Source organism: Pinus tabuliformis, chromosome 5_2 (genome assembly GCF_031772625.1).
Source record: "Pinus tabuliformis cultivar Carrire ecotype Pingquan chromosome 5_2, CPIR1, whole genome shotgun sequence".
Classification (NCBI taxonomy): Eukaryota; Viridiplantae; Streptophyta; class Pinopsida; order Pinales; family Pinaceae; genus Pinus; species Pinus tabuliformis.
Window position 1 is genome coordinate 659,417,716 of NC_142306.1, and position 20,785 is coordinate 659,438,500.

General features: G+C 41.0%; 1 pseudogene; it reads right to left on the minus strand.

Annotated features, from left to right (window-relative positions):
* Window positions 1-558: 558 nt before the first annotated feature.
* LOC149160802 (uncharacterized) overlaps window positions 559-20,785 on the minus strand; it is a 42,775-nt pseudogene continuing 22,548 nt past the window's right edge.

Below are 20,785 nucleotides of genomic sequence, written 5' to 3' on the forward strand. Positions count from 1 at the left end.
ATATAATAAACTGCATAGCATATTCTAATATCATATTTAAAAATTTTAATACAATTATGTTAATAAAAATTATAAATATTTTATATATATTATTGCTTATTAAACTAAAAAATTAACCGTGAGATTATACCATCATTGTTATATGAGAAAGACTAACTTAAATTGGAATCAAAATATATCGCATTATCTCCCACACAACCATCAACAACTCTTCAAAATATATTTTACATCAATTTATTTTATTTTATTTTATTTTATTAACGAAAAAAGCATGATTTGTATTAATATAAAAGATATTTACATATGAGGAGGAACTGTAAAGAGCAGATAACTTGATCTGTAGCTGGAAAATTTTGCTATAAGATAGGAAAAAGTTAAAGGCCAACAAGGCTATCATATAGGCATAGAAAGACTCAATTCACTGGATCATGGTATATATCAGAAAAATAGACAGATAGTGAGGAGCCCAAAAAAACACACATACATATACCAAACCCATCACTCATATGAGTCAGGGGGGAGACAACATGCCTATAGAAAGTAGGAGCTAGTAGAAATCTAGGTACCTGGAAGGGTGAAATCTTCTATCAGGTAAATTGAGTCTTGATTTTGTACCTCCATTTTCCATATGCCAGGGTCTATTGCAAGGCCTTTCTTTGACAAAATGTCCGCCTGAGAATTCAGAGACCTGTCCACATGGCTGATTGTGAAAGACGGATTACTGTTCAATAGCATTTTTATCCTGTTAATCCATCCTGTAAGAAAGGGATTCTTGTTTATTATCTTCCCTGTAGCCAAACCTATTATATTTTTTGAGTCCCCATATATCTGCAACAATTGAATATTCAGGAAAGAGCAGAACTGTAAAAGGCCCACTAAAGCCATTGCCTCGGCTTTATTGTTTGTACCACGACCACCATGCCAAAATATGGAGTATTGTAGATCTTCGGCCATCAGGATGTAAACACCACACGCACACATGCCTCTTTGAGCAGCTCCATCAAAAAATGCCCTTGGGAAACCCATCAACCGCATTGTATGGTTCCTTGGAATATTTAATTTGCCAGAAGACAATTTTTTAGGAAGGGAAAAATACATCGAAGTGATTTGTACTAGCAAAGGCATATTAATATCTTTCCCATCACGAAATATGGCATTATTCCTTTTCTTCCAAATTGTCCAGAAAAGCAGAAGAGGGATTGATCTGAGAGAGACTTTCTGCGAGCTCCACCAGCCTATAGCCTCTTGGACATCTGAATGATCTACCAGACGGAAACCAAAGAATGCTGCAATTTCCTTCCACCACTGATAAGTATATCTGCATGTGAGAAAAATATGATTACAACTTTCTTCGGCATTTTTACAAAGGAGACAGATACTAGGACCTGACCAATTTCTTTTTTGGAGATTCTCCCAAGTGAGGATTTTGTTATGAAATACCAACCAGGAAAAATGTATGATTCTGTTAGGCACCCCATTATTCCATAATGATGTGGGAAAAATGTGTTGAAATGGGAGCGGAATGGACCTTGACAGAACTAGATAGATTTCTTTGACTTTTAATAAGTCCCATCTCATAACACCTCTCCATGTAAGATGATCCTTTCCATCAGAATTACATATTCCAGAACCCCTGATTGTTGTCATAATACTGGCCCACTGTTGTGCATGTATTCCACTGAGACCTAAAGTAAGACAATTCTTCCATATAAGAATGCCCCCCTGCCAATCTTCAATAAGTTGATTCCAGAAAAAGATTCCAGATTTGTGCAGAGCCAAAATTATAGATTGTGGAATTTTAAAATCCTCTCCCAGGACAGTGATATGATCATAACCTATAAACACATCTTTCCCATTTTGAACATTCCAGAATAAATTCTTGAGGAAGAAGGATTCAATTCTACGAAATTTGTTCCAAATAGCTAATCCCTGTAGTTTTCCAATTGTGCCTTCTCTATACCAGAATGTAAGGTCTTTATTCTTCATGTATTTCTTTCTGATAGTGGTAGACCAAATTATTGTCCGCATTAAAGCACTTCCACAAAGATTTACAAAGGAGGGCCTTGCCAAAGTTCCTAATGTTCATGATACCCCGGCCTCCCAGTATCTTTGGGAGAGATATTTTTGAAAGTTTGGTCAGATGATATTTGCTCTTATGTTTTCCTCCTCCCCATATAAAATTTGCCATGAGCCTATTCAAAATAGCAATGATACCAGAGGGGAAATAGAATAGGTGGGCCCAATATACAGTAATCTGGGCCAGAACAGATTGGGCAAGAATCACGCTGCCTGCTATGGAAAGGCATTTGAAATCCCAACCTTCAATTCTTTTATAAAACCTGTCTGACAACCACATCCAATCAACGATTTTGTAACCTGCAGGTCTGAGATGAAATCCCAGATATTGAAAGCCCTCCTTTAAAGACTTAGTTCCAATATTAAACAAGGCCGACAGAAAGTCCAATGTTCCCCTATCTACAACATCAAAGAAGAAGGAAGAGTTTAGTTCATTTATATAGATACCTGAAGCTTTTTGGAAATTTCTAAGTATACCATGTATACATTGCCAAGAAAGTCTACATATCATGCCAAAAATCATAATATCATCAACAAAAAGGCTATGGGAGATATAGGAACCACGACATATCCTGATAGGTCTATATTTACTTTCTTTGACCGCCTCATTGATATGTAGACTCAGCAAATCCATTGCAAGGATGAATAGAAGAGGAGAAAGAGAACAACCCTGTCGAAGACCCGTGACAGCTGCAAAAAAAAATTGTGGGGAGGCCATTTATAAGGATAGCAAAATTAACATTCTCCACACAGGCCATAATCCATTCAATGCATTCATGTTTTAAACCAATCTTACAAAGAATTCATATGAGAAATCCCCAATCTAGGCTATCATAAGCTTTCTTCAAATCTAATTGTAGAATGGCCTCATCAAGCCTTTTGTAATGAAGGGAATGTAAACACTCGTGTATTGGCCACAACCTCTATGATGTTGTATTTTCCTCAGATCTTTCTCATCTAAGAAATGAAAGTTGTACCAATCTTTCATTAATCTCACTATAGTTGGTATATATCCCAGCAAATGGTTCCATCGTTTACCAAGCCACAATCGCATCTGTGACTCCCCCATATCTGGAAAATACCACCATCCTACCAGAGCTCTCTTATGTAGGCTTGTGATTTTATTAGCAAGGAAAGTGCTATCGAGGTTGCATGCAGAGGGTGGTGGAATGGTCTTCATAGGTTGTTGTTTCTTTCTTCGTTGCAGGAAATCATCCCCGCCACCTTCTTTCTCACAAGCCGACATATTAACAGGAGGAATAATTGTATTCACCACCTCGGATTGCCACTCTTTATGGATAGATCCACCACCATAAGCTTGTTCAGCCCCGATAGTGGCCCGCACTAAGGTTGATGAGGTGGACACGTCAGAGAGGATCTCCATGTGTACTACAAGGAGAAAACTTATAGCGTTAGCTCAGAACTATATGGCAAAATTCGAAAAAGGCAATACACAATTGCTGCAGAAAGCTAGGAAGAATTTAAATGTGGGAGAGGATAGATACAGAATAGATGATGAAATACAGAAAGGTTAGATGATAATAGAATGGCATATATAGTTTAGATTCACCTAAAGGGAGAAACTTATAAGTAATATAAAGTCTTCAGATAAGTACTTACTGATTGACTATATGTCATTCAAAAAATTAATAATGAGGATAATGTAGATAACGAAATGGGAGATATTTCAAGTCATTAGAAAATCGATGGCTAGAAAAGTTATTATATACATGTCAGTTGTACATCCAACACGCTTCCAGCACATTCCTTTCCATGGATTCTCAGAACAGAGGATCGGAGAATGGAAAATGGCACTGGAAAAACCACACTGTCCATCAACCTATGGAGCCGAAACAAAAAGCCAGAATCCAATGGACTATCCTTGTTACCATGTATAGCCAATGGCTTATAATTATCAGGGAAAACAAAACACACTAACAGAAAATTATAACCATGACATCCATATCGTTTAAACATAGAGTTCAGGAAAGGTTAGGACAACAACAGATACAACCATAACATATGCACTAGCAATTTCCTAATCTACATCGAAAATCCTTGCAGGGACGGGATATTATGCAAAACTTTGAAAAAATAAAGCACGGAAAATTCAAGGAAAACACCTCCTTTATAAATAGTAATGAGCTCTGTAAGAAATGTTCCAGGTGTTCAAAAAACATTTCCTTTTACATGGATAGTGCTAAAAAAATGAGTAAGGAAAGCTCAAACCTAGCCCCTCCCGAGTGTTTATGTAACAAGATAACGATAACAGTAGAAATTATGAGCAAAACTGGGACAGGGTATCAGAGTACATACCTTAGTGCTCTGCACATTGCCCTCAATGTGAAAAGAAAGCCTGAACCATCAAAACTCCAACCTTGCGGCATGACCAATAAACAGTGCTATCGACGAGACTCCCTAAGAGGCTTTTGGAGAGGATGGTCCTAGATCAAAACTATTGAGAAGATATCTAAACTCAGAAGAGAAAAGGCATGTCTATGGGAACCCTGACCATCAACAAATACAAAATGATAAATGGAGATAGAATATCCTTTCGCTTGTCAGGAATTCAAGACGCTAACCCTCCGAGCTGTGATCTTAAGCAGGAGGGAAAGATCCTTCCACCTTACTGAGATGAGGAGAAAAACCTCCAAGAAGCGAAAAAAGATAGATTTAAACTAGAAAGGAGACTTACATGCAGGCTAGACCCATGTCGGAAGTTCGAGACGCGAGGAAGATGAAAACACAATTGGATCATGGGAAGGGTTTGCGATACGAGGAGAAAGCAGAGCAAACTCTGAGCAGGATTGAAAAAAGACAAGCCAAACCAAACCAATAACCCAAAAACAGGTAGGGATCATGAACATTAAAAAACAACACTAAGTATTCATTAATGAGACATGATACTTCTCACCTGTGAAAGCATGGAAACTCGCATCACAACATACTATTGGAAGAGGCCACATGCAAGGACATAGGACATGGCAATGGGCCACGCGCAGAGACATGGTTCATGTCTGAGGTCCACGCGTAGAGCAGCTGAGCCAAACCATCCCATTGAATTATCAATTTTACATCAAATTGTTGTAAATATATTTATAAATGTAAATACAGTTTTTAATGATTTTAAAACATTTAATTATATATTTTTAAAAATCTAATCACATATTAAGCGGTAGAGCGCTTCCAAGGGTAATAATTAAAATTAAATATAAAAAAGAAAAATATTTATTTTTATTAATTGAATTAACCTTCGGAAGTGGAAAGGGATGATCAATGGAGTGGTAAGGAATGATGGATGAAATATATTACATGACACTTTTTATATTAATCAATAATTTTTTTATTTTTTTAAACTCATTCATCTATTTTGCAATTGATAAGTTAATATTAACTATTATTGCAACGATCTTTTTTAAAAAAGAAATTTTGTTTTTTGTTTTTGTTGAAAATGCAGCAATAAAATCTCAATTTCACTTTGTCTTGGTTAAACTAGAGAAAATTCGAATTTATATCTCATCAAAAGTCTTGGAGGTAGTTGGTGACATAAATATAAAATCTTGGAGGTATTTAATTGAGGTGACATGGCACTTGTCACTTAGTTAACTCAGTTAATTCGAGTTGGGGAAGCTTGAGTTCAGTTCCATATGATTGATTGCTAATTTGTAGCAATCTATTTTTAGTAAATTTGAGGTATTGCCAAATTAATTAGTTCTAATTGTTAGTCCTAGTGGATGTGTTGTGGAAGTGGAACTTCAACCACACTCAGTGATCAACCAACTAATTGATCAACCAGGCCAAAATAATTGTTGCATGCAGAGAATTCGAGCTACCCAGTTGAGATGGAGATTGCAAGGTAGTGTATTATCAGTTGCAGCATATTCCCATGTGTACAGGTGGTACATGTAGTCAGAGGAAGTAACTAAGGGAATTGTGAAATTTAATAATGGGAAATTCCTAAATAATAGGGGCCAATTTCCAAAGGAACAACGCAAGGAAAGAACAGAGATAGACTATGCACTTGTAGGGTGTGCTCAAGCTTCAGTAAACATATGTATTCCATATCTATTCTCTGATTAATGCAATATAGATAGTAAGGGGTTTTGAACAGTTTCTTTCCCCTAGATAAATCTATGTGCATGTGTGATGTTCCATTTTTCATGTCTATGATTTATGTTCTATATGGTGAATTAACTTCCATAGATCAGTAGAGTAGCTTTGAGTCTTGTGATTTCGTAAATTTCATGAGCAGTTTCAAACATACACACTAATTTCTACATGGTATCAGAGATGGAATCAACATAGAGTAGATATTTTGAAGCTGTCATTGCAAGAGGTTCGAATTTGAAGATCATTGTTGTGGGTTTTCTTCAGGATTGAGAAGATGGCATTCAATAGACTCGGACTCGAGTATGCCTTGGAAGGCACCTAAAACTTTGTTGCATGGAAGGATCACATGGAGGCAATATTTGATGACTATGGGCTACTAGGATACATCAAGACAAATGTAGAGAAACCCCAAGCATATGATGTCTGGAATCTTTCTTAGTGGAAGAAAGATGTGACCAAGGCGACAAGAATCATATTGGAGGGAGTATGGGATCATATTGTCTCGAATCTTCACAGAAAAGAGACTTCGTTCATGATGTGGAAAGCACTAGCAAAATCTTTCAAGAATAACAATGACCATAGTAAGTTTACACACAAGGATAAGCTTTGAAGTATAAAGATGCAAAAGAATGACACAATTTTGTAGTATCTGAGCAAGTTTATACAGTGTCGTGATGAACTTTGCGAGGTCGGTGTTAATGTCCTTGAAGAAGACTTGGTAGCTCTAGCCCTTTTGGGCCTTCCAAAGAGTTGGCATAGTTATAAAGATTCGGTAGATGGTAGGGAGAAACTCCTAAGTTGGGAGCACTCATGGTCCAACCTGGTACAAGAGGAAATAAGGTGGAATACCAGAGATGGGACTTCATCGAAGGGCGAGGATGAGGAGAATTGTGCCTCGGATAGAAAGGAAAAGTAAGAGAAAGGGAAGAAATTTGAATCCAAAGAAGAATATAGTTAAGGGGGCAACAAGAAATACTTGTCTAGAATGAAGTTCTTTCACTGTCATGAATTCAAGCATTATGTCACAAAGTGTCCACACAAGAAGATGAGCAAGAAGACCTAAGGAGGAGTAGTGGGTGAAGATTTGTCTTCACAGTTTGAGCTTGAATTTACTCTCATTGCACACATGGCCAACACAATGATGGGAAGAGTGTGGTACCTGAACAACGGTGCCTCATTCCATATGATGGGGAATACATATTTTTTCAATGATTTGGAGGAGAAAGAACTCTATATGCACATCAAGATGGGAGATGATAAAACGTACATTGCAACCAGGATTGGTACAGTCACCTTTCATATGTAGTTAGGTTCCCGTCTTAGACACAAGGATGTGATGTTCATTTCAGGTCTAAAGAAGAATAGTGTCTCCATTGCAATTTCAGAAGATCGTGGTTATGATGTGATCTTCAGCAAAGGAAAGACATTCCTAAGACACATAGCCATGGGGTAGGTGAGGAAGATCGGGGTTCATGTGAAGAACCTATACAAGATAGATATGGAGGATTGTCTTGCATTGAGCACAAAGGCAGAGAAGTTGCAAAGCCACGATGTCGGTGAACTTTAGCACAAAATACTTAGACATTTGGATCATGGCACTTTGAATATCATGCAACAGATAACCACAGGCCTCCCCAAAGGAGCACTAGAGCAACATTACACATGCAAAGGGTCTACCTTGGGGAAGTACAAAAAATCCACTTTCCATGATTGGGACAACAGAGCACATGCAGTCCTTGAAAGAATCCACTATTATGTTTGTGGACATTTATTGATAGCCTCCACTGATAGGCACAAGTAATTTGTCATCTTTATTGATGACTTCTTGCAAAAGTGCTGGATCTTCTTCATGAGGAAAAAAGATGATAATTTCTCCAAGTTCTTAGAATTCAAAGCATTGGTTGAGAAATAAACAAAGAAGAAGGTGAAGGCTCTCTGCAGCGATAATGGAGGAGATTACATGCCAAATGAGTTTACAATTTTTTGTGAAAAAGAAGGCATTCGATGAGAATTGACATCACCCGACATCCTAGAGTAGGATGGGGTGGCTGACAGGAAGAACTATAACATTGTGGGAGAAACACGGGTGATGTTGCACGACCAAAGGCTACCTCTGCACTTGTGGGAGGAAGTATGCAACACAACAGTCTACTTGTAGAACAAGAGTCCTCATCGGATTCTTGGCATGATCACATAGAAGAGGATTTCTTGGGGAGGAGCCCACATTTGTCACACTTCAATATTTTTGGAGCCTTTGTTTATTTCCATATCTCCAAAGAATCAAGGAAGAAGCGAGAGCCGACAAGAGAGTTGGGAGTATTTGTGGGTTACACAAAAACTCCCCACAACTACCGTGTCTATTTTTCATCCATGAGAATGACAGTCATGCGAATGGATGTAAAATTTGATGAAGACAAAGACATGCAGAGCTCTGTTGAGAGGGAGCTTCAAATCCCACCAGAGCAAAAGATTTTAGATCCAAAGGAGGAGCCTCAAGATGTTGTGGAGTAGCCACAAGTTCAGGAGTAGAGAATGGAGATAACCACTCAAGAAAAACCATCCAGAGAAGGAAGGAAGATAACCAGGGAAACTGAGAAACCCTTGCTCCTGTAGTAAGGTACTCATCCATCATATCAATACTTCCTTTGATTGCATAGATAGGGTGGAAGATCCACCAGATGGATGTGAAAACATCATTCCTCAATGGAGTTATTGAGGAGGAGGTGTATATAAAGAAACCAGAAGGCTTCGCGACTTTTGATCGAGATTATCATGTATGCATACTCAAGCGAGCATTGTATGGTCTCAAGCAAGCACCATGTGCTTGGTACACTAGGATTGATAACTATCTCACCAGTTTGGGCTTCACAAAAAGTGAAGTGGATGCAAGCCTCTATCATATTTTGGTGGAAGTTAAATTTTTTATAATTTTTTTATATTTTTATGACTTGATTTTGACTGGTGATGAGTAGCTGATAAGATATTGCAAGGAGGAACTTGCAAGAGAGTTTGAGATAATAGACATGGGCCTCATGCACTACTTCCTCGGATTGGAAGTATGGCAAGGTAATGGGGAACTGTTTGTCTCTCAGGGAAAGTATGGAAATGAGATACTTTAGAGCTTCCACATGGACATGTGCAAACCCATGAAGACTCCTCTAGCGACAAAATGGAGGAAGGAGGATGCCACTTTAGGTGAGGAAGTGGATGTGACTATTTACCAGCAATTGATGGGTTCACTCATGTATATTGTGAACACATGACTAGATATGTGCTTTACAGTGAACCAGCTGAGTCAAGTTATGGTTAGGACAACCAAATGTTTTGAAGGGAAGTGAAGCATGTTCTACACTACCTCAGCGGCGCTACCCAGTTTGGACTTTGGTATAGACAGATAGAGGGAGTGAATATGTGTGGCTTCACCGATGTAGATTGGGAAGGGGGTCCATCATATCAGAGGAGTACATCATGTGGAATTTTCAGCGTTGGGTCTCCAACGGTTTCTTGGTACAACAAGAAGAAAATATTTGTGGTATTCATCTCGACAGAATTAAAATACATCGCTTCCAGTCAAGGAGCATGTGAGGTGATTTGGATGAGAAAGATACTTGTTGGATTGGTTGGTGAGATGATGGATCCAACTGTGATTTGTCGTGATAATCAGAGTTGCATCAAACTCTTTGAAAATATTATTTTTCATGATCTATCCAAGCATATTCATATTTGGTATCACCATCTACAGGATTGTGTGCAAGGGCATATTATGTTGTTGGAGTACATTCTGATAGAGGAACAAGATGTTGATATTTTGACGAAGGCCTTTACAAGAGGGAAGTTCGAGTTCCACAGGTGCAGGATAGGGGTGGTTGATAATCCCTTTCTTGCTGAGAGGGAGTGTTGAAAATGCAACAAGAAAATCTCAGTTTGACTTTTCCTTGGTTAAACTAGAGAAAATTCAAATTTCTATTTCAGCAAAAATCTTGGAGGTAGTTAACTGAGGTGACATGGCAGTTGTCACTAAGTTAACTCAGTTAATTCAAGTTGGGGAATCTTGAGTTCAGTTAATCATGATTGATTTCTAATTTGTAGCAATCTATTTCAGTTAATTTGAGTTATTGTCAGTTTAACTAGTTCTAACTGTCCGAAGAACTAGTGGAGGTCAAGTTGTGGAAGTGGAACTTCAACCACACTTAGTGATCAACCCTAATAGAGGGAAATGTTCCCCTAGGGCTTTTTGGGTTGAAACCCTAGCAGACTGAAAGTTATCTATTCAAAGAAACATGCATTCACACAGCCATTATGCTATTATAAGAAAATTCTATGATAAGGGTACGTACCTTTGGTCCTACGTCTGAGAAGGCCCTTAGGGTCCAAACCCTTCTTGGAGTTCCCTTCTTCTCTTTTGTCCTGCAAAACAACCAATTCAAAGAACACAGCAGTACATGGACAAAAACTTATAAAGAAACCATCTTCATGTTATAAAGAAAGGTAGTTAGTTATGAAATCCAAACAACCATTTACATATGAATTCTAAACATGAATATCATTAACATAAAGAAGATTCATTTCGGGAACCAAGACATGTGTTTCTTTTATTATAGACAAATAAAGTACATAAAAAGGAATATTTTCACCTGAGTCACCTTCAGCAGGCTCCAAGCAAAGCTTCCTTCCGGATCCGTTCCAGCCTCAAGCCTCTAACAAACTCCTTCCATGACTCTCTCCATGATGTCATAAATGGTGGATGAACATCAACACACAAGGAAACAAAGGTTTCCTGTACAAAATGGGGGAAGTGCAGAAGGCACAAGGGACTTCAGATCTGGTCAATGGAAAAATCTCAGCATAACAACCTTTCTCTCTCTTCTCTCCTCCCTTAGGCCTTCCCTTTGAGGTCTTTTTATACCACTCCCAAAGTAGTTTTTTAGTTAGGAGTTGGTTGGAAACAGTTGGGCCACAGGCACTAACAGGTGATCAGCAGGTAAAACCCACGATCTCCGCCCGAAAATAAGGAGTTTTATATTTTTTTAAGTGTTTTAATACATACATGTGGGTTGGATATACACAGACCCGCGTATACACGCGTTTAACTCAGGGAAATATCGCGTATAAGGGATAAAACACTATTTTTTAAATTTTAGGACTAGGTCTAGAAGGAGGGGTTGCCCTAGGCCATGAGTACAGCATCACAAACCAGAAGAGTGAGATTTGGAGCTATAACAGATGCCCCCTAATATATGAGGTCAGAAGGGGTACATGATGGCTGAAATGTATTATGCAAGTACATGGAAAGGAAGTCTGTCAAAAACCGAGGAGGACTTCACTAGAATTCAGCCTGCCAAGCCACGAAAGGAGATCAGAAAGAAACACTGTCTGAGGCAGGCATACCCATGCTCAGAAAAGTAAAGCATGCCCGCATATCAAGTACAAGCGGATCCACTAAGCATACAAGTATAAAGGACTGAAAGATACATAATGGGTCATATGATCATGATGAACAAGTTCATGTCTGAATATCACATATAAGACTGTCAATGATGCTGAAAGATGCGACGGATCACTGATATCAAAGACTGATCCCAAATGGTACCAACTGAACATGATGGAATAGGATGGTACTACACTGCAACCTCAGGTGCCAGCATATAGAATGTCGCCATGACTGACTGCAACATATAAAGTGGAGTGGTATCAACTAGCAGCAACAGGAGCAACTATCAAGTGAACCAATGAATGCTGATACAACCTGAGGTCTTCACCGACTGCCGTGGTACATTTCTACACCATGAGAATAAATGATCTAAAGTCGACCATGTGAGAAATCGTTTGATTACCGGTCATTGATGTATACCGTTAACAAACGCGAGACTACTCACTGATAATGATAATGAGAGTCAAGGTACCCAGTACAATCTAACAAGTGTGAATATATGAGCTGGAGTCGAACACCTGTAAGAATCTATCGATCAGGAGACAATGATGGTTTCCCACTGTCGATAGCGAAGGATCTGCCACTAATGACTGCAAACCCCAAGGTACTGCCAAATGGACTCTAGATCTTTGCACCAGAGCAATAAGTCAGAGTCGATAAGGAAAGATCTGCTAGAAGGAAGGCATTAAGGTATCCTTCATCAATCTAGCGCGAGTGTAACCCGTAGGCCAATAATGTGGAAGGGATCGGACGAAAAAGATGTAGTAACCCAACCGAAGTATGTTTCTGGCATACACAAGATGTGGCTAGCGCACGGCAGAAACCCTCTAAACCAACCAATAATGAAAGATGACACAGAGGCAAGGTATCCACCAATAGGGTCAAATGGAAACCAAGGTACTGCACGAATCCCAATGTGTGATAATGTAAGCTGACGTCGAACACAAGGGAAACCACTCAGTCAAAGACCCATGATACTGATCGATGCTGAGCACAAGGTGACCTATCGATAATGAAAATAGGGCCAGGGTGCGGCTCTAGGCCTGTCCTCAGAGCAAGATGTCGTCGTCGATAAGGACAAGACCCGCCAGCAAGAAGTCAATGTGGACCTTCTCAAACCGGCATGAGTAAAGGACCAATATAACTGATGTGATGATAGACATGACACTGAAAATCAGGGATGGCCGACTGAAGAATGAGTCAAGAGACACCGCAGAGAGGCCGACTCAGGCTAACTTCCCTTGAACAAAAGCACGACTCAATGTGACTATGTGGCAGCATATGATGACTCTGTATAAGTTTGTCATGCAGGAGGTACAAACGAACCCTCCATATGATTGGAAGAGATAACCAATCGGGGGAGAACTCACTCAATAACAAGGTTATGGCATACCTAAGTCAAACTAAATCCCACCCACACGGAGGAGACTTTGTTTTGAGTGCTTTGTTCAAGGGTGACACGACTGACTCTAGCTGCCAACAATAAATGGAAATAATGTCCTGTTCCCGCTCTTTTTTGGAATATTTAATTTTTTTTGTCTTTTTCTGTTAAGCTGGAAAAAGAATAAAAGAATGCTATGGTATAGTGGAAAGAACGAGTGTCGGTGAAACAGATGATCTAGTTCCTGGGAAAGGAACGTTCCTATGCTCAATGCAGGGAGGTGAAAACTGGTCAATGACACTCAAAGGTATGTTCCTTCCACGGGTCAAGGTGTGTCAAGCTGCAGAAGTCAAACGTATGCAAGGTTGATTTTGCAGACGTCATGGTCAAAAGTTGGCTTAAACACGAGTCCAAGTGAAGCCAGCTCTAGGCCAAAAGGTGCAAGTGGTCAACATGCAATGCAGTAGTACAACTCAACACAAAGGAGCCTCTAGGGTATAAGGCCAAAACGAAGCGAAGAAGCTAAGAGGAATGAGTCTTCAACGCATAAGTCATGGCGGGACTACAAAGGACTCCCGAGCCTACTCAAATCGGAGCAGCATGGGCAACAAATGTCAGTGAGGTGCTAACTAGGATGCCCATGTAAAGGATGGCTCTACCATCGTGTCATGATTTAAAGAATCGGCGAGTGAAGATGGCTGATGAACCATAACACGATGGGATCGACCCTATGGCATATGTATCGGAAAATGGAGGCTAGTATGCAGAATGCAACGGAAAAATGATGTCCCTAACCTATATGCCAGTGAGAAAACGATACCTGCCATGATGGGTCATCAGTCATGGAACCGTCTCGAAACTGAAAATCGTCCAAAATGCCTTGAAAAACAGACCAATCTCGACATTCCAAGCTCCCAAGTTAAAAGTCACATGAGGCCAAACAAAATAAAATTTTGAAAAAAATTTGCATTTTCAAGACTTATAAAAAGCATTTTGGACTCACCATTTTTACCATTTGAGTTTGAGAGCAAAGGATTTGGAGCAAAAGGAGCAAACTTCCCACAGCCAGATTCAATCGTTCAAATTCGTTGAAAACCTCCAGGTAACTCTTATACTCAGCTTGCAATTGATTGTGACAGGTTTTAAGATTTTTGATTGATGTTTCACCATTGAACTTTTGTCAAAAATTTCCCCGCGACGTATACGCGGGTTGGTAATATTGAACCCGCGTACACACGGGCCTTATATGCTACTGTGTGCACAGGGACCCGCGTATACACCGCGAATCATTTTTAAACAAAAACTAACGGTTTTAAATCGATTTTTTCTCAGGATGCCTATCACGTGGCGTGAAAGAGAGCACGCAGCAGTAGACAATGAAGTTATGAACAGTCCAGAAGCATTAGATGCACTACGGGGATGCGGTTTGCTTAAATTTTTCAAACTTTTGAATATGAAAGCGAACACGTGTCTACTTGAGATGCTCATTGATTATTGGGATGTCGATGAGGAAGCCTTTATGATCGATCAGATGCCGCTCAGGGTAGAAGTGGAGGATATCTATTTTATCACGGGCCTTTCCTGAAGGGGAGAGGTAGTACAGTCCCAGAGCAGGACACGGAGTAGCCTCTCGATAGAGGACTATGTACAGATATACTGCTCGGGACATCCTAAGAAGGTTGGGAGCCAGATTTCCATCACACATGTGGCGAGTTTATCACTTAGGATTATCCTGTTCACCATGGCTCAAGTGAACGGATCATCCTCTCTGCATCAGGCGTCACAGCTAAACATGAGCGTGGCAGTTGACTGTCTCACTACTGTGTTCAACTGGTGTACTCCTCTTCTGGCCAACATGAAGAGCCAGCTCACTTCTATCAAGAGGGGACAGACCAAGAACTTTGGATATGGGAATATCCTGTGTACTTTCTTTTTCGAGAAGGTTCCCGCACTCTGCCCCAGGGTAGCAGTTTCCATCAGCACCCCACGCGATCCACGCATGGGCCGGTGGGCTGATATGATGAAATGTCTGGGGGGTGGGGAGGTCCCACGGACTGCCTTCGATGATGACTTCTTCACCTGGTGGGATCAATAGATCATCGCCGTGGATGACTACCCCTATGCTGGGCTAGATTTTCGAGGAGATCCTGATCTAGCGTTACCACCGAATGCAGCATGGGGCGAGATTGGTAAGATTTTTTGATTTTATGATTTTTTTGGATTTTTCAAATATAATGATGCATTTTGAAAAATATTTTTTGATGAGATTCAAATGACTAATATGATGATCATGTTCCAGACATTGGGCCAGTACGACCAGATGGATTCCCGCGGCATGGACGGCGTGGTTGAGGAGCCGAAGAGGTGGCTGCTAATACAGAACGAACTCTAAACAACGTCCAGCGACACTTGGCGAGATTGAGCTGTCGAGTACCAATGGCTGTCATAGAGGACCTTCCTGAGGATATGCAGCGTCATGTGGTTGGCATGCCACGTGACTGGGTTCCCACTTTTCGGTGTGTGGCCAATGCTATAGTTACATACTTAGACGCTCATCCTGAGCCGAGGCATTAGATATGCCGGACATGATTATGGGCATTTGAGTCCCAATTTTGTATATTTTTGGACATACATATGTACACTCGAGACACTTTATGATATCTATATATATATATATATATATATATATATATATATATATATATACAGTTTGACTTTTTGATGCTTGATTTTATTGTGATGAATGATTGATATGCCAGTCTAATGCTTGATTAGCGATAAAATCAGCTAACCAATTCAGAGATCTTGGAATGTGAAAATAATTAATATAAGTAAATGATCTTTGCAACAACCTCACCCTTAAATACTGGCGATATAAGGATGGATCCCGTACCCGATAAATGTTATTTAATTGAGACACTATCAATTGAGAATCAAGATATACTACCAACGAGTCGATCCCATGAGAGATTGCCTCGGATAATAAATTAATAACAGAAGTATACTCAGCCATATTGTTTGAAGTAGGACCGATACATACGCCTCTTGATGCCATCAATTGACTAGTTGGATAATAAAGTACCCAAGCTGCGGAAGCAACATTCCGGGTGTGCCGACTAGCACCATCGGCGAACCCAAAAGAGACCAAATCATCCATCGACACCTGCCACAGCAGACCAAAAAGTGCTGATATCAGAAAACTCTCGACGATATATGTACAAATATACATAAAGTACAAAGAAGCCATTGCCTAGCCAAAGCTAAGCAAAGCACTTCATTAGGTAGAGCCCGTCAGGGGGCTCCGCCAACTTACTCCTAGGGATGTTTATAGGTACGATGATCGAACCAATCAATATACTTCCTTCGGCAAATGAATGTGTTGGAGCCAAAGGGACCGTACAAACATCGCTAGTCGAACTGGAGGACTGAGATTCAACTTCATGCACAGGGGAATGAAAATGTAGCCGACGATGTAAATCTTCCAAAGGTCGATCTACAACCGTCATTGCTTCGAATATCGCTTCGTTCAATGGAAAAACAATATCCGAGAAATCCGATGCAGAGGTGGAATCAAGGGTCCAAAAATGAGCCACATCACCATCTATCTCCTTCCCAGAGGAAGAAGTAGAATGGTTATCTACAGAGTTATCGATAGATTCACATCTAAGCTCTATTGCAGATATAAGAGATTCTATTCCACCCACCTTGTTGTCACCTGATGTGGTCACAGATGAAGCTAAGGTTCCATGTTTTGGAGAATAATGAGTTTGAACAAACTCTCTCCGTAAAGCGTCCCTGGAGGATGAAATTGTATCTATCCCAGCTGTAGGAGGGGGAAGATTAAACGTACTCATCAATGAAGAGTACATCCCGACTCCTAGACTCTCAGTAGGTGGATAGGGGTTACCCACTAAAGGAATAGTAGAGTCAGAGCTTGTTTGAGGATCGAGTGGACAATAGTCCAATTGATCAACCTTAACGATTTTCCCCTCATGAGGAAAGCAAATGACACGAAACAGAGTTGAAACAATGGCGTCCATTTCGTATACCCAATTCCTTCCTAATAGGAGATTATAGTATAGGTTAGCATCTATGACCTCTACTTCAATATTAACGACCTTTCCTCCAACACATATAGGAAAGGTCGGGATAATCCCGTATGGCCTATGAGAATGACCATCAAATGCTGTCAATAGGGTGGGTGAAGGAATGACCGACGGTGATCCAATGGCCTTCCAACATGACATAGACATGACACACGTGGAAGCTCCCTCATCTACAACCGTCCGAAAAATATTCGTTTTCTGGTAGGTAGACTTTATCTGGAAAGCCATGTGATGAGGAAGTCTCTTTTTGAAATTATTCATATCAAAAGTGAGAGCTAAAGAATTACTTGGATCGACTGATCCAATCGCGGAGAGTAAAGCACTTCTCTAAGTCGGACATGACTGGAGAACCTCTAAAGCGGACATGGCGCACGGAATCTGAGACAGATCCTCCACAATGGAGTAATTCTGGGCAGCCCTAGCATTAGGATTAATTGTCGCGCGTTTAGCGGAACCTTTCGGTATCTATGGTATAGTCTCGACAAGGGGTCGCTCAATATGAAGGTCAGTACTTCTGGGAACAATCTTGTCCTTGGAAGTTTCGGCTTCACCATAATCACGTGATCGAGTAGCCACATGGACGTTAGAACCCATCATGAAAACATTTGATGATTTTTCCCCTTCCTAGTTGCCCCCTGCGGAGGTTCCAGGGTTTGAACTCGCGCCAGCAAGAAGTTGTTGCCCTTGGGGAAACGGGTTGGTTAACACAGCTTGAGAACTAGAAGTCCCTTGCTGTCCTAACAAGCGCTGAGCGTCTTCAATCTTAGGGCAGAGATGAATTAGATGGTCTCCACTGCACAACTTGCATGGAAACTTGACTTTCTTTCTCAACTCATTTCTACCACCACCAACGTTGTTGCCGGATTTATTTGCATCAGGCTTCCCATCCTAGTTCTTTTTCTTACCTCGTCCTTTCTTTTTTCCATTGGAATTTTGATTTCCTTTGGGGTTATCAGATTGGACAGCATTAATTGAAGAAGTTTGGGAAGCGCGGGGGTTAGACGATGTGACTTGGTTGTTAGAAGCAGTTTGCAAGGACAACTGCTCCAATTGATTTAACAAGTTCACTGTAGTTGTGTCTACTGACCTAATGATACCATCCGCGTGCAGGCCTGGCTTCAACTTAGCTATGTCAACCTTAGATCCAAGAGCATCTGGCAAGTATTTTTGTAGGATCCCAGACTGTGAGTAGATCAATTCTAATTGCTGGGCCCTAAAAATGGCTTGCTCCTCAGAATAGACCCCAGACATGGAGACATCCTTGGAGATCTCGGGTTGTAAAGACTTCAAAAACCACTCGAGACGGTAGTCCGGAGGGATTTCGGTTTTAGTGAGCCTCTTTCTCCGTCTCCATTCCTGAATATGGTCAGAAATGTGGGTTGCCTTATCCTGACGAAAGGTGGCCAGAAGTTCAGTTCCGGCATCATAGCGGACATGCAACTGGAAAAGATTTAAGAAAATATTGGCTAAGTCAGCGAAAGATGTAACGCTGCCCCCTGGAAACTCTATATACCATTTGGCCGCATTACGAGTCAAGGTGCACTGAAAGAGTCTCAACCTAATCGAGTCATCGATAAGGGAGTTAGATGAGCACCACAAATGGAATGTGGTTACATGGTCGCCTGGGTCTTCACCACTCTTCCCTTCGAATTTTGGAATGTCCGAAGGGAGTTTGGTTGGGACCGGAGGCCAAGCTGGATTGTACTTGATTGGGTCATTTATTAACTTAGTGAGATCTGGCAAGTTCAACGTTGCCAGAAAGGGAAGCCTAGGAGGACCTTGGGGATTCCATCCAGACTGGGCAGAACTCCCAAAGTTCTGAAAAGATTGTCCTGGAATTTGGGAGGCACCAGGCTGCCCGAAGTAACCAGTAGAACCAGGTGAACCAAAAGGAAAGCCTTGTGATCCAACAAAATTCAGAGTTTGACCAACTCCGATCGTATAGCCTCCATAACCAGCAAAGTTTCCTCCTAAAGGATGGTAAGGAGTTGATAACCCTTGATACGGATTCCAAGCCGAAGCTAGGGGAGGAATACTTTGAAACAAACTAACCGTGGAGTATGGCCTATTCCCTTGTTGGCCGATAAACGGATTCCCAGTTCCCACGCTACTAACCCCAGGGTTAGTCCAACCTTGGAAAGGATTACTGCTTTGTCCTATAGAAGAAAAAGGCATGGATCCTACTGTCAGGTTGGAGTATATGACCACTTCCAAAAGGAAAACCCTGGAATGAAGCCGATCCGCCCATCATGGACGTAGCGACACTAAACGGATTCGATGGAATACCCTGTGAGTGGGTGCCAAATGGGAAGAATCCAGTACCAAAAGCATTGGTTTGGGCATTTCGACTCGTGGACGGAATGGAGGTAGAACCAGCTAAAGATGTGCTAGTAAAAGATCTAAACAAGGAAGCAGAGGAGATGGAAATGGTTCCTCCCCCTTGCACCGATGTTGGGGTTTGCATAGTCATAGCACTTGTAGAAGCCATGCTTCCAGTAGTGGTCATCGATGGTAAGCGCGTAGTGTAACCTGGACTTGACGGTCTATGCGTCGGAGTCCCAACGTATTGCAATACGTCTGGATGAATAGATGGTAGGGGAGAATTCGAAGCCGCTAACGACTCTGAGAGTTCTTCTACCTCTATGTTATTCTCCGCTTGAAAGAGAACTCGAGAAAGGACTGGAGTGTCCCTCTCTTGTTCAGAAGTGCCAGGCCTTGCTTGGCCACTAATGCCCCCGGGAGGAGGATCAATCCCCGATGCATCAACCGGCATGGGACGGAACCCACCAGTAGTATTTCCTCTGTGCCTTCTAGGAGAAGGCTCTAAACTTGGTGGCGAAAGACCACGAAGTCTTCGAGACCGTCTAGGAGATCGGTCAGCCACTTTGAATTTTTTGTTATGATCTAACTAAAGACTCAAAAAATTGAAAGCTAGGCCAACTAAGAGCACAGAGCACACACTATAAAGTCCCTAAAGATACAGCCAGTCAAACAACTTCCAAATATTTCCGCTCCAGGTGATAAATACCGGACACCAAAATACGAGAAAGTGAATTAAGGGGCCTTCCGAAGATAGTCTAGGATGATGAGGGCCCAGTCCTATCAGCGAAGGTATCAGAGGAAGTTACGCTGACCTCCTAACAGTAGCCTGCGCCGGTGCAAGCCCCCCAGCTTCGCAAGGGTACCCTCCAGTAGTACTATCGAGAGTGATGCAACGTAAACCTCAGGTGCCACGGGATTCCCCTCCACAGCCACCTGTGTAGATCCATAGGAGTAGTAACTATGGATACCAACTCGTCGCAGAAGCTAGGCGGAACAATCGTGAGGTAAGTTCGGACAAGTAGGAGAGGGGGTATCTCTCTTCCCTGTCTTCACAGACCCTCGTGCTTAACTCCCAGATCCGGAGCTTTCCTGGTCTTCCTAACGCTATTGGATTTTCTCTCGTTATTCAGACTCCTACGTTTGACATTTATATCGCCTTGGAGAGTTAACTCTCCACTTGCCTAATCCAAGGCCATAAAGTCCTAAGCTTGTTGGTGTAACTAACTAAAACAAAAAGTTCTAGTGAATTTTAGTTAGTGCTTGATTTTAAATTAGGCTGTTCTTTAAGTCACAAGGTAATGGAAGTGAAACTAGTGGTGTTTTTTGACGCAAAAGAAATTAATAAAAACTTAACTACAT